Source organism: Pituophis catenifer, unplaced genomic scaffold (assembly GCF_029215685.1).
Source record: "Pituophis catenifer annectens isolate HBS135680 unplaced genomic scaffold, rPitCat1.0.hap2 SCAF_1, whole genome shotgun sequence".
Taxonomy (NCBI): domain Eukaryota; kingdom Metazoa; phylum Chordata; class Lepidosauria; order Squamata; family Colubridae; genus Pituophis; species Pituophis catenifer.
This window is the reverse complement of record NW_027256881.1, coordinates 4634885-4648268: the sequence shown is the minus strand read 5'-3', so window position 1 is coordinate 4648268 and position 13384 is coordinate 4634885.

Genomic DNA, 13384 nt, shown 5'->3' with positions numbered 1-13384 from the left:
CCAAAAACCACGGATGATCTCACCCAGCGGCTTCACATAAATGTTGAACAGAAGGGGCGAGAGGACCGACCCTTGCGGCACTCCCCATGCGAGGCACCTCGAGGTCGATCTCTGCCCCCCTGCCAACGCAAACTGCGAGCGGTCAGAAAGGAAGGAGGAGAACCACCGCAAAACAGTTCCCCCTATGATGCCCAGCTTTTTATATTCACCCCGAACCAGCCTAATGATGCCCTCGACGTGATGTCCCGCTGCCTGGAAGCGGTACGGACCTGGATGGGGAGGAACAGGCTCTGACTCAACCCTGCCAAGGTCGAGTGGCTGTGGGTACCGGCATCTAGGTCCAATTTAGATATTCCATCATTGACCATCGGGAGTGAGGTGTTACCCCCTGTGGATAGGGCCCGCAACCTGGGCGTCCTTCTGGATTCACGGTTGTCTCTGGAAGATCATGTAGTGACCGTGACCAGGGGGGCATTTGCCCAGGTTCGCCTTGTGCGTCAGCTTCGCCCTTATTTGGACCAAGATGCCCTACGCACCGTTACTCATGCTCTGGTCGCCTCCCGTCTCGACTACTGCAATGCTCTCTACCTAGGGCTGCCCATGAAGACCACTCGAAGGCTTCAACTGGTGCAGAATGCGGCCGCGCGGGTTGTGATGGGAGTGTCCCGACACTCCCATGTTACACTCCTCCTGCATGGCCTGCATTGGCTACCGGTTGCCCTTCGGATGAGGTTCAAGATGCTGGTTATCACCTATAAAGCCCTTCATGGCTTAGGTCCGGGATATTTGTCGGACCCCCTGCAGCCAGCAACAATCTCCAATCGCCCGGTGTGTTCCCACAGACAGGGCCTCCTCAGGGTGCCGTCGGCCAGACAATGTCAGCTGGCGACCCCCAGGGGGAGATCTTTCTCTGTGGGCGCACCCACTCTTTGGAACCAACTTCCTTTGGAGCTCCAGATGGCCCCTGACCTTCGCTCGTTTCGCCGTAATTTGAAGACCTGGTTATTTCGTAGCCTGGACTGATGAGGGTTTTTTTAAAAAAATAGTTTTTAAATAGTTTTTAAATTGTTAATTTGGACTTTTTAATTTTATATTGTATTCATGTTATTGTGTATTTTACTGTTGTGAGCCGCCCTGAGTCCATTGGAGATAGGGCGGCATATAAATAGCATTAAACTAAACTAAACTAAACTAAACTAAACTAAACTAAACTAAACTAAACTAAACTAAACTAAACTAAACTAAACTAAACTAAACTTTATATATGCGGCAGTATGCTTTCCTTCCCCTTTCTCTTCCCCTCCCTCCCTTCTCCTGTCCTTTCCCCTTTCTCTTCCACTCCCCTCCCCTCCCTTTCCTCTTCCCTTCCCTTTCCTCCTCTCCCCTCCCTTCCTTTTCCCTTCCCCTTTCTCTTCCCCTCCCCTCCCTTTCCTTTTCCCTTTCCCTTTCCTCCTCTCTTCTCCCCTCCCCTCTCTTTCCCTTTCCTTTCCCCTTCTTTTCTCCCTCCCCTCCTTTTCCCCCTTCCCTTCCCATTTCTTCCTCTCTTCTCCTCTCCCCTCTCCTCCCATCCCTTCCTTTTCCCTTCCACTCCTCTCTATAGTTAAACTCTCATAATTCCCAGCCAGCATGCAAACCCCAAGCTAGGAGGAATAACCTAGAAGATAGGTTCAAGATGCAGAAGGATCTAGAAAGACTTAAACACAGGGCGCTATCCAACAAAATGTAAATTAGAGCCTCCAGGAGGGCAAAAAATGGCTCCCCGGGCTCCAGAGGCCCATTTCCGGCCTTCTCGAACTTCTGGTAGGCCCGTTTTTCGCCCTCCCCAAGTCTCCGCGTGCACCCCTGCCCTTGCCTGCCTCCAAAATGGGCCACATGGGGACTCCTAGGAGGGGTGGGGCAGGGTGGGTGGGGCCAACAAGGAGTGTTGTGACCCTAAGTAGTAGGAAAATCAGTCAGTGAAAAAACAAACTAACTTTATTTGAACAGCTGAGAATTACTTCATTCCCAGCGTCTTTCAACTAAATTAAAGCAAATTCCTCCTAACACAAATTCCTCAGTCCTATCGCAACCTTGATCCAATTAGGCAAACTGCCAAAGGCCTTTCTTGGCAAATATTCAGAAGTCACAGATACAAAAATAAATGCAAGCCGTAAATGAAGAAGACGAAGCTATCAACGTTTTCCGGCAAAGCCCAAACACTGATGCTGGTCTGTTTTAAGCCTTATGGGAGGGGCCAATATTCTCTTGGCTACTCCCAAGTTGTCCTCTTTGCTTGAGCTGCTCTTGCCTTCTGGCAGCTCTTCTCATGCGTGCACTAGGAACAGGCTCCTCCTGTTCCTCTGCCTCACTCCTATCAGTCTCTGGAGGCTCCACAGTCTGCACCTCACTCCGCGGTGGCTCTGGCCCCATCTCTGCCTCTGACACAGAGCCCTCATCCGGGCCTTCCCCCAGCCTCCAGGACTGGCCCCTGTTCTTCCTCAGCTTCATTGCTGTCCAACTCCGCTGCCAGCTCTGCAGGCTGCTGGCGGACCACAACAATTAGTGGGATTTGGGGGTTCTCCGAACTGCACAGAATCTTAGCTAGAGGTTCTCCCGAACCCCTGCGAACCCCCGGCAGCCCACCCCTGCATTCAACCATTTTGTCAGCTGCACCAGAACTGCAAACCCTGGCAGTCTTGCTTCGCCAATAAATGGACCCTCTTTCCAATCAGCCTCCAGCCTCCATTTTGTTTCCAGTGTCTTTCTCCCAGCTTGCAACTGAACCGGATGGATCTTTCCTTCCAACAGCGACATTGCTATTTTGCATTTTTTTTTTAAAAAAAATGGCATTTGGGTGGCGTTTAAAAAATAAAAAATGTGTGTAATCTTATTGGAGGTTTAATACACTTGTTTTAGTGCCTTTTGCATGGAAAATTATTATTATTATAACTTTATTGTCATTGTACGTACATACACAGTATACCCATACAATGAAATTCACATAACACCCAAAGACCAGGCCCAATATACATAACAATCACCAACCCCCCCCCCACACACACAAATTCCCCGCCCCTGAACCACCCAAACATCCACACAACAGAGCAAGCAATGCTGTTCCTGCCACGGGGGAAAAAAACGGATTTATTTTGGAGAGATAATTCCCCTGATGTGAAATTTAACTTGCTGATTTAGGCAGATATGAGATGGGAAAGAGGCCAACCAATTCAAGTCTTTCTTGGACCATCTGAAAATCAGGTTTCTTTTCTGTCCAAACAATCCTATGCCAGCCTAGATGTGCTTCAATTGAGTATGGAGGGATGCAAGCAGTGGTGGGATTCAGCCGGTTCGGGCCAGTTCAGTAGGACCGGTAGTTAAATTTCTGACTGTCCCCTTCCTGTCCCTTCCCACCCCCTCCCCTTCCAGGACTCCTCATGCACCCCATTTTGGCTCCCAGGTAAGTGCAGGGAGGCCTCCTAGGCCCAAAACGGGGCCTGGGGGTGCGGTGTGGTGCCCCTCCCCCACAGCCTGTTTTAGTTCCCAGGAGGCTCCAGGGAGGTCTACTAGGCCCAAAACAGGATGCTGGGGGGTGCAGCATGCCCCCCCCCAGCTCCTTTTCACTCCAGGGTGGTGCAGGGAGGCCTACTAGGCCCAAAACAGGGAGCATGGGTGGCAGCATGACCCCCCCGCGGCCTGTTTTTGCTCCCAGGGGGGTGCAAGGAGGTCTACTAGGCCCAAAACAGGACGCTGGTGTGTGTGGCACGCCCCCCCCCCACAGCCCCTTTTCACTCCCAGGGGGGGTGCAGGGAGGCCTACTAGGCCCAAAACAGAGCAGGGGCGGCAGCATGCCCCCCCCCCCCCTCCACAGCCTCTTTTTGCTCCCGGGGGGTGCAGGAGGCCGAGTGCTGCCTGTCACACCCCCTGGCCACGCCCACCATGGCCACGCCCACCCACACAGCCATTAGGGCAGAGAACCGGTTGTTAAATTATTTGAATCCCACCACTGGATGCAAGCTTGATTTAATTTATTTGATTGGATGTGATTAGTTTTTTGTTTTGTTTTGTTAGGACTGCTTCCACAGAAGTTATTATTATTGAAAAATAATAATTATTATTCCGCAACAGTTGTAATGCAGTGATTTATGACAGAGTATCTCAACAGCAGCAACTTAATTGTGCATTAATTATTACTATGGTTTGCTGTGCAGTCACAGCCAGATGTTCAGGTCGAATTTGGCACTTTTGTCCGTCTGTCGAGTCCTTCTTAAGGACCTGGGATAGGTAGACGTTGATGTTCTGTGATGTTAGAGGTACAGGTAGTCCCTGACTTACAGCAGTTCATTTAGTGACCGTTACAAAGTTACAACGTCACTGAAAAAAGTGACTTATGACCGTTTTGCACCCTTATGACCATTGCAGCATCCTTATGGTCACGTGAATAAAATTCAGAAGCTTGCCAACTGACTCATATTTATGACGGCTGCAGTGTCCCGGGGTCATGTGATCAACTGTTGCCACCTTCCGACAAGCAAAGTCAATGGGGAAGCCAGATTCACTTAACAACTGATTTGCGATCAGTGGACGGTTTCTATTGGTTTGCCCTGGTTTGGTATTGGTGGTGGAAGGCTCTGGCCATCTGCCCAGACATTATCACGGATGCTCTGCGCATGGACAGAAGGTGTTAGGGAATGGCTATTGCCTAACTGGTTGGGTTGGCAATATATATAAACCATCAATGCATGTTTGCAGTCAAAATGTAATGTATAGCTTTAAGACTGTAATGGTGTATTGCATCATACTGTATTCTGATTGGCTAGCTTTGTAGCCAATGTACTTAAAAGGAAGCTTGAATCATGGCTTATTTTTCTTATTACATTATTATTGCTACTTCTGCTCCTCTCTGCCTGTTCTCTCTGCATGATCACTGCTTGATCGTTGCTACTTGTTGTTTTTCTACTGCTTTACTGATTGTTTTACTGCTGTACTTGTTCCTGTTTGCAACTCCAAAAAGAACTGTTTTATTGCATATGACTACAACAACTGGTAAGAAGACTTTGTTCTTGGAATATCCTTGGATTGACAATTTAACTATCTTTATCTGTGTATGATCTGGATTGTTTATTGGACTTTGCTTTGCTTTTTCCTAAAAGTAAAAGAATATCACAACTCAGTGTGTCTGTGTATTGACAGTGCTTATTCACAATCACTCTCAGCCGTTTCTCATGTGCACAACAGTGGTGGGTTCCTCCTGGTTCGGCCCAGTTCTCCCGAGCCGGTAGCGGTGACGATATGACGTCACCGAACTGATTCTGCCCCCCCCACCCTCCGCACCCTCCCCACCCCCCGCATTATTCTTACCTTTTATTTGGCCCCACCCCCAATCTATTGCTGCCTCCTGAGTCCCTTTTGCAATTGAGTGAATGGGGATTTTGTCAATGCCGATGGGGTTCAAGGGATGCTCCAGTTGTTTTGGGATTGCACCCAAGGGACCTATGACAATTGGTACCATCTTTGCTTTTCTTTTGCTGCAGTCGTGCTATTTCTATTTGCAGGTCTTTGTATTTTGTTATCTTCTCCAATTCCTTCTCTTTTATTTTGCTGTTTCCAGATACTGCTCTCTCTTTATATATATATATCATATAAAACCTGCCCGTATCCCTCAAAGAGCAACTTTGGGAGGTGTGAAAGGGATGCTAAGGACTCTTCTACCTACAAAGGGGATGATTAAAAACACAACAAACCAGAATATTTTCTGTCGTCCCTCCCCCATCCGGTTATTTGGCAAGCAAGAAGTTTTTAGACTCAGTTTGTTCATCTTGTGGAATCTTGTCTTTACATCCGTTTATTCTTCTACCACTGTCTGGCTGCTCCGATATGCTAATCAGTGTGTAAGTATATCCTTTCAAATAATTATCATATATTATACTCTGCTCATCTCTGTATAATTTCCTCATCTGCATAATCGTATTTGACTTCCTTATGAATGTAAAAACCATCTTACCTTGGGCCAGTTAATCTTCATTGATTGAATATCAAATTCATTTGAATATGTTAGCTAAAGCTTTATCGCCACACTCCACCCCAAAGAATCGGGTGGGTGGGTGGGTGGGGGGTGGAAGGATGGAAGGAGACAGAGAGAGAGGAAGGAAGAAGAGTAAGGAAGGAAGGAAGGAAAGAAAGAGAGGAACAGAGAGAGGAAGGAAGGGGAAGAAAAAGGAGAAGGGAGGAAGGAAGGAAGGAGACAGAGAGGAAGGAAGGAAGGAAAGAGAAAGAAAGAAAGACAAAATGTATGAGAAATAGATGGAAAAAAGAATGGCAGTTAAGGAGAATGGGAAGAAGGACATAGGAAGTGAAGGAAGGGAAGAGAAAGAAAGAAAGACAAAATGTATGAGAAGTAGATGGAAAAAAGAATGGCAGTTAAGGAGAATGGGAAGAAGGACATAGGAAGGGAAGGAAGGGAAGAGAAAGAAAGAGGGACAGAGAGAGGAAGGAAGAAGAAAAGGGAGAAGATGGAAAGAAAGAAAGGAAGGAGACAGAGGAAGGAAGGAAGGACAGAAAAAAAGAAAGAAAGAAAGAGGGACAGCGAGAGGAAGGAAGTTGAAGAAAAAGGAGAAGATGGAAAGAAAGAAAGGAAGGAAGGAGACACAGAGGAAGGAAGGAAGGAAGAAAAAGAAAGAAAAAGAAAGAAAGAGGGACAAAATTTATGACAGATAGATGACAATCCTCTGTCTTGTGCTATTTACACACAAGCCCCCTGACTCTACTTGACTCCCTCTTGGATATCTGAAGATGCAATTCTAATACTAGAAGTGAGCAAGCTTTTTGGTGGGTGATACCACGCTCTCTGCTTCTTTCTAACAGAGTTCAGCCTGCAAGGATCTCAGGAGGCATTTGCAACGACACAGTGGCTGCCTTCACACAACTCGCTTAACCAGGTCGGTTAAAGAGCGAGTGGCTGCATTTGTATGACGAGCAAAATTTTGTTAATTGTAACTCCGGTTTAGTTGCTTTTTCATCTCTTCCCCACATTGGCCATACAGCAGCCACTTTAGTGAGTTGAGCACCTTGTAGAAACTCAGAAAACGGGTTAATTTAGTCACCAAGTTGAAAGTTTTGAGCCAACACATTTACGATAGTGATTCCCCAAAAAAAGTCAATTGTAGCACCCTGCCCTTTCATACAGGTAGTCCTCGACTTACAATGGCTCATTTAGTGACTGCTCAAAGTTACCACGCAGTGGTGGGTTCCTCCTGGTTTGGCCCGATTCTCCCGAGCCAGTAGAGGTGACGATATGACGTCACCGAACCGGTTCTGCCCCCCCGCCCCCCCGCCCCCCCCCCCCACCGCATTATTCTTACCATTTATTTGGCCCCACTCCCAATCTATTGCTGCCTCCTGAGTCCCAGCTGATGGCTAGAGGGAAAAAAATGTTTAAACTCTTGCAGCGGGGATTCAAAGGGCCGCCTTACAGCTGATCAGTGTTAAAAGCAAACAAATGAGTAGACCAGTGCCTGCAAAAATACATGAGTAGATCAGTGCCTGCAAAAACAAATGGGTATGCCAGTACAGCTCTGCAAGCAGTTAAAAGCCTGGTAGACCAGTACCTCTGCTAAATCCTAAATAATTGTCACATGACCATCAAGCCATGCCCACAAAATAAGCCACGCCCACCGAACCGGTAGTAAAAATTTTTAGAACCCACCCCTGTTACCACGACACTGAAAAAAGTGACTTATGACCGTTTCTTACACTTACGAACCATTGCAGCATCCCATGATCACGTGATAACTGGCTTGGCAACTGACACGTGTTTATGACGGTGGCAGTGTCCCAAGGTCATGTGATCCTTTTGCGACCTTCTGACAAGCAAAGCCAACGAGGAAGCCAGATTCACTTAACAACTGTGTTACGAACTTAACAACTGTAGTGATTCAGTGATATGAGCCCCGGTGGGGCGGTGGTTAGAGTTCAGTATTGCAGGCCATTTCTGTTGGCTGCCTGCAATTAGGCAGTTCAAATCTCACCAGGCTCAAGGTTGACTCAGCCTTCCATCCTTCCGAGGTGGGTCAAATGAGGACCCAGATTGTTGGGGGCAAGAGGCTGACTTTGTAAACCGCTTAGAGAGGGATGTAAAAGAACTATGAAGTGGCATATAAGTGCTATTGCTATTGCTAGCAACACACCCCTGTGACTTTGGAGGTCTTCTAGTCCACCCCATACTCAGGCAGGAAACCCTGCCTATAGCATTTCAGACAAATGGTTGTCCAATCTCTTCTTTAAAACTTCCAGTTTTGGAGAATTCACAACTTCTGGAGGCACGTTGTTGTCCCACTGTCTAACTGTCAGTTCCAACTGTCAGGAAATTTCTCCTTAGTTCTAAGTTGCTTCTCTCCTTGGTTAATTCATTAATTACAATTGCTACCAACCTGCCTTCCATTGAGGACCTGTATACTGCACAAGTCAAAAAGAGGGCTGTGAAAATATTTACAGATCCCTTGCATCCTGGACATAAACTGTTTCAACTTCTACCCTCAAAACGATGCTATAGAGCACTGCACACCAGAACAACTAGACAGAAGGACAGTTTTTTCCCCAACGCCATCACTCTGCTAAACAACTAATTCCCTCAACACTGTCAAACTAGTTACTAAGTCTGCATTACTATTAATCTTCTCATCATTCCCACCACCCATCTCCTCCCACTTATGACTGTATGACTGTAACCTTGTTGCTGGTATCCTTAAGATTTATATTGATTGTTTCCCTACGACTATCATTAAGTGTTGTACCTTATGATTCTTGACGAACGTATATTTTCTTTTATGTACTTAGAGAGCGTATGCACCAAGACAAATTCCTTGTGTGTCCAATCACATTTGGCCAATAAAGAATTCAATCTATCTAATTTCCACCCATTGCTTCTTGTCCTGCCCTCACGTGCTTTGGAGAATAGCTTGCCTCCCTCTTTGTGGCAGCCCCTGAGATATTGGAAGGCTGCTATCATGTCTTCCCTAATCCTTCTTTTCATTAAACTAGATATACCCAGTTCCAGCAACCGTTCTTCATATGTTTTAGCCTCCAGGCCCCTCATCATGTTCTTCTTGTATTATTATTATAATACTGTACTATACTGTACTATACTATACTATACTATACTATACTATACTATACTATACTATACTATACTATGCTATTGCTATTGCTATTGCTATTGCTATTGCTATTGCTATTGCTATTGCTATTGCTATTGCTATTGCTATACTATTGCTATACTATATTATACTATAACTATACTATACTATACTATACTATACTATAACTATTACTATACTATACTATACTATTACTATAACTATAACTATAACTGTAGTATACTATACTATACTATAATTATAACTATTACTATTCTATACTATAACTATAACTATACTATACTATACTATTACTATTACTATTACTATTACTATTACTATTACTATTACTATAACTGTAGTATACTATACTATACTATACTATACTATACTATACTATACTATACTATACTATACTATACTATACTATACTATACTATACTATACCTATACCTATACCTATACCTATACCTATACCATACCATACCATACCATACTATACTACCCTGTTTACCTGAAAATAAGACATCCCCTGATAATAAGCCCAATCGGGCTTTTGATCGTATGCACTAAAATAAGCCCTCCCCAAAAATATTTAACTGCATGTACAGCCGGTCTCTGCCATTTCCTCTAGTTAGGGTTAGGGAGACAGAGCGGGAAATCAGGTAAGATGGCAAGAGGAGCCCCATCTCGCTCCACACACCCCAAAATAATTAGACCTCCTCGAAAATAAGGCCAAGCGCTCATTTCGGCATTCAAAAAAATCTAAGACAGGGTCTTATTTTTGGGGAAACACGGGTATACTTATAGTATACTATAAAAAAATGTCCAGTGTTTATGAAGGTTGTGGTGTCCTGGGGTCACGTGATCCCTTTTTGCGACCTTCTGACCAGCAAAATCAACGGGGACGGCAGATCCACTCAAGAATCGTGTTACTCGCTGAACGACCATAGCGCTTCACTTAGCAATCGTGGCAAGAAAGGTCGTAAGTAACATGGGGCCAGAAACTCACCGAACAACAGTCTCGCTTACCCACGGAAATGTGTGGGGCTCCATTGTGGCCATAAGACGAGGACCACTTGGAAAGGACATCGCTAAGGGCCTTGGCAAGCAAGGTCTTCTCTACTCCGGCTTTAGAGCCAACCCCCCCTGTTTTGTCTCCTTGTCCCGTCCCGAAGATCTGATTTGGAAATCTGCTGAGTTTCTGTCTCTCCTCCCTGTTCCTCTCCATCTCTCCCCCACCAACCCAGCCTTACCCATTGTTATAAATTTTATAGTTTGACATGCTTTTAATTGGATTCCTTGTCGACTTCTGTCCTATCTTACACTCGTGCCTTCCCAACACATGTTCGAAAGGCAGTTTACAAACAAATGCCCTTAATTAATATTAATATCTATCCAAAGGAAGGGGTCTTTGTCTCCCACCTCATCCGGGTTGATCCAGGGCTAATCCGGAGGCGGTCCGGACTCCGGCAGTTCCGCTCTGAACCCTGTCATCAATTTGCAGACGAGGCTGGTCTGATAGGAATCTCCTAATCACTACCGTCTTTCCCCAGCCTGCGTGCGGGAGATAGGGACTTCGCCGTATTTAAATTTGCAGCGCCGGCTTCTTTAACAGGGGCAAAGAGTAGGCAGGACACAAAAAAAAAAGAAAGAAAGAAAAGGAACCAAACATAAAACAAGAATCACATGCACACACAGACAGGTTTCCAATCTCCAGTAGGGAAACACAGTTTGCACTGGGAAATGAGAATTTGCATCATCCGGTCAACAGAAGTTAGGTTTTCCACTACAGGTAAGTCCTCGACTTACGGCCACAACTTACGGCCCAAAATTTCTGATGTTAAGTGAGACATTGGTTAAGGTGTGCCCCGTTTTATGACCTTTCTCGCCACTGCTGTTAAGTGACTCATTGTGTCAGGGTTCCAAGTCACGCCCCCCCTCAACGAAAAAAGATTCCGAGGCTTGAAGTTCCTCAGAGTTCCATTTTATTAGAGATGTCACACTGGCACATCTGGGAAAACCCGAATCTGAAAGCTTCCAGGTTTTCCCCACCCAAAAGAAAGTCCAAGTCCCTTCCCCTGCACCCACATGTCCATCACATGGTCCAATCAAAGCACCATCCCAACTGGAGATGCCTCCCAGCCACACCCCTCCAGGTGCAAGGCAAGATGTCCTTGACTCTCTGAGAAAGGAATGTTATTATGACTACATATCACCCCTGCTCCATACAATCCCCCCTCCCAGTTTCCCACAGCAGTAAATGTGGCAGGCCTGAAGGCCCAATGCAAAAGATGGCTTCCCGGCCTGACACACTGCAGTTTGCAAGTTAGTAACCCGGTTATTAAGGGAATCTGGCTTCCCCCTTGACTTTGCTTGTCAGATGGTCGCAAAAGGGGATCGCATGACCTCGGGACACTGCAACGGTCATAAATATGAAACCGGTTGCCAAGCATCTGCATTTTGATCACATGATCGTAGGGATGCTACTAAAGTCGTAACTCTGAAAAACGGTCATATAAGTCACTTTTTTCAGGGCTGTTGTAATTTTAAACCATCACTAAACGAGTAAGTTGAGGACTACCTGTATAGCCTGGAGTGCTTTCTGATGTGGAAAGTTGTTTTTATTTATTTATTGTTTTTGCACATTTTTAGACTTTAGTTTTAGTTTTTAGTTTTATTTGATTTGTATACCGCCCTACTCCCGAAGGACTCAGGGCGGTGAACAGCCACAGGATAAAAATCATAAATACAAAATTTAAAACTGAATAAAATCGAATTAAACAATTTGGCCGAAGACAGATTTAAAACACCCCAATAAATTAAAAACGAATTAAAATTTACATTTTAAAAAGGGAAAAAAGGGAAACAGTTAGGCCAGGCCAACCTGATGGAATAAAAAGGTCTTGAGAGCGCGTCGGAAAGTGCGCAGATCCGGGATCCTCCGTATCTCCGGGGGGAGCTCATTCCAGATAGTAGATGCCCCCACAGAGAAGGCTCTCCCCCTGGGGGCCGCCAGTCGACATTGTTTGGCTGACGGCACCCGGAGGAGCCCCTCTCTATGAGAGCGTACTGGCCGGTGGGAGGCTACTGGTGGCAGCAGGCGGTTCCGTAAGTAACCAGGTCCTAAGCCATGGAGAGCTCTAAAGGTGGTAACCAAGACCTTGAAACGCACACGGAAGACCACCGGGAGCCAGTGCAGCTCGCACAGGAGAGGTGTTACATGGGAACGCCATGTCGCTCCCATAACCACCCGTGCGGCCCCATTCTGCGCCAGTTGGAGCCTCCAGGTGCACCTCAAGGGGAGCCCCATGTAGAGAGCATTGCAGTAGTCCAGGCGGGAAGTGACGAGGGCATGAGTGACCTCATGAGTGAGACTTTGAATAACTTTATCTCACTTTAAATGTACACTAATCGGCATACATTAAAATGAAATTTCATTGCATACAGCTCTCAAAGAGTCACCACCTCCAATATACACTACATAAACATGACAAAATAAAGAAAGAAATACAAAATTATGCATGGGTATATACCCACATATATTATATGACACAGAAAAACAACACAGTCTAGTTCGGATATATACACGTACATGGGGAGAAAAACGAATATTGTGAGCTTACCAGACGGATGGCCTAGGACAGTGATGGCTAACCTTTTCTGGACTGAGTGGCCAAAGTGCGTTCGTGCATGCCTGAACCCCCAAAATGCAATGCGTGCGTGCTCCCCGCACATGCGCCCGCCCCCTGCATGTGTCCCCCCATGCGTGGCAGAGACCCGAAGACCAGCTGGCTGGCGAGAAGCGCGCACATGAGCAGCGGAGCTGAACTGGGGCGACGGCTCACGTGCCCACAGAGAGGGCGCTGCGTGCTACCTCTGGCACGCGTGCCATAGGTTCGCTATCACAGGCCTAGGGAACAAAGCGGTTACAGAATCTGGTAGTCCTGCTAAAACTAATTCAAAACCCCCTCCCAGAAAAAGACTATAAAGTGGGTGTGTGGGGTCTCTAACAATGCATTGAGCTCTAAGCACATAGGGCTTATAAGCAGTATCCTGAATAAAGGAAAGCGAGCTTCCTATAATCTTCTCCACTGTCCTTACCACTCTCTGTATGGACTTTCTATCTGAAGCGCTGCTGCCACCAAACCAAACAGGGATGCAGTTTGTTAAAACGCTCTTAATCGTGCCTCTGTAGAAAGTGGCCAGGACAGAAGGAGAAAAATGTGCTCTCCTCATCCGATACAGGAAATGCACCCTTCACTATGGATGAC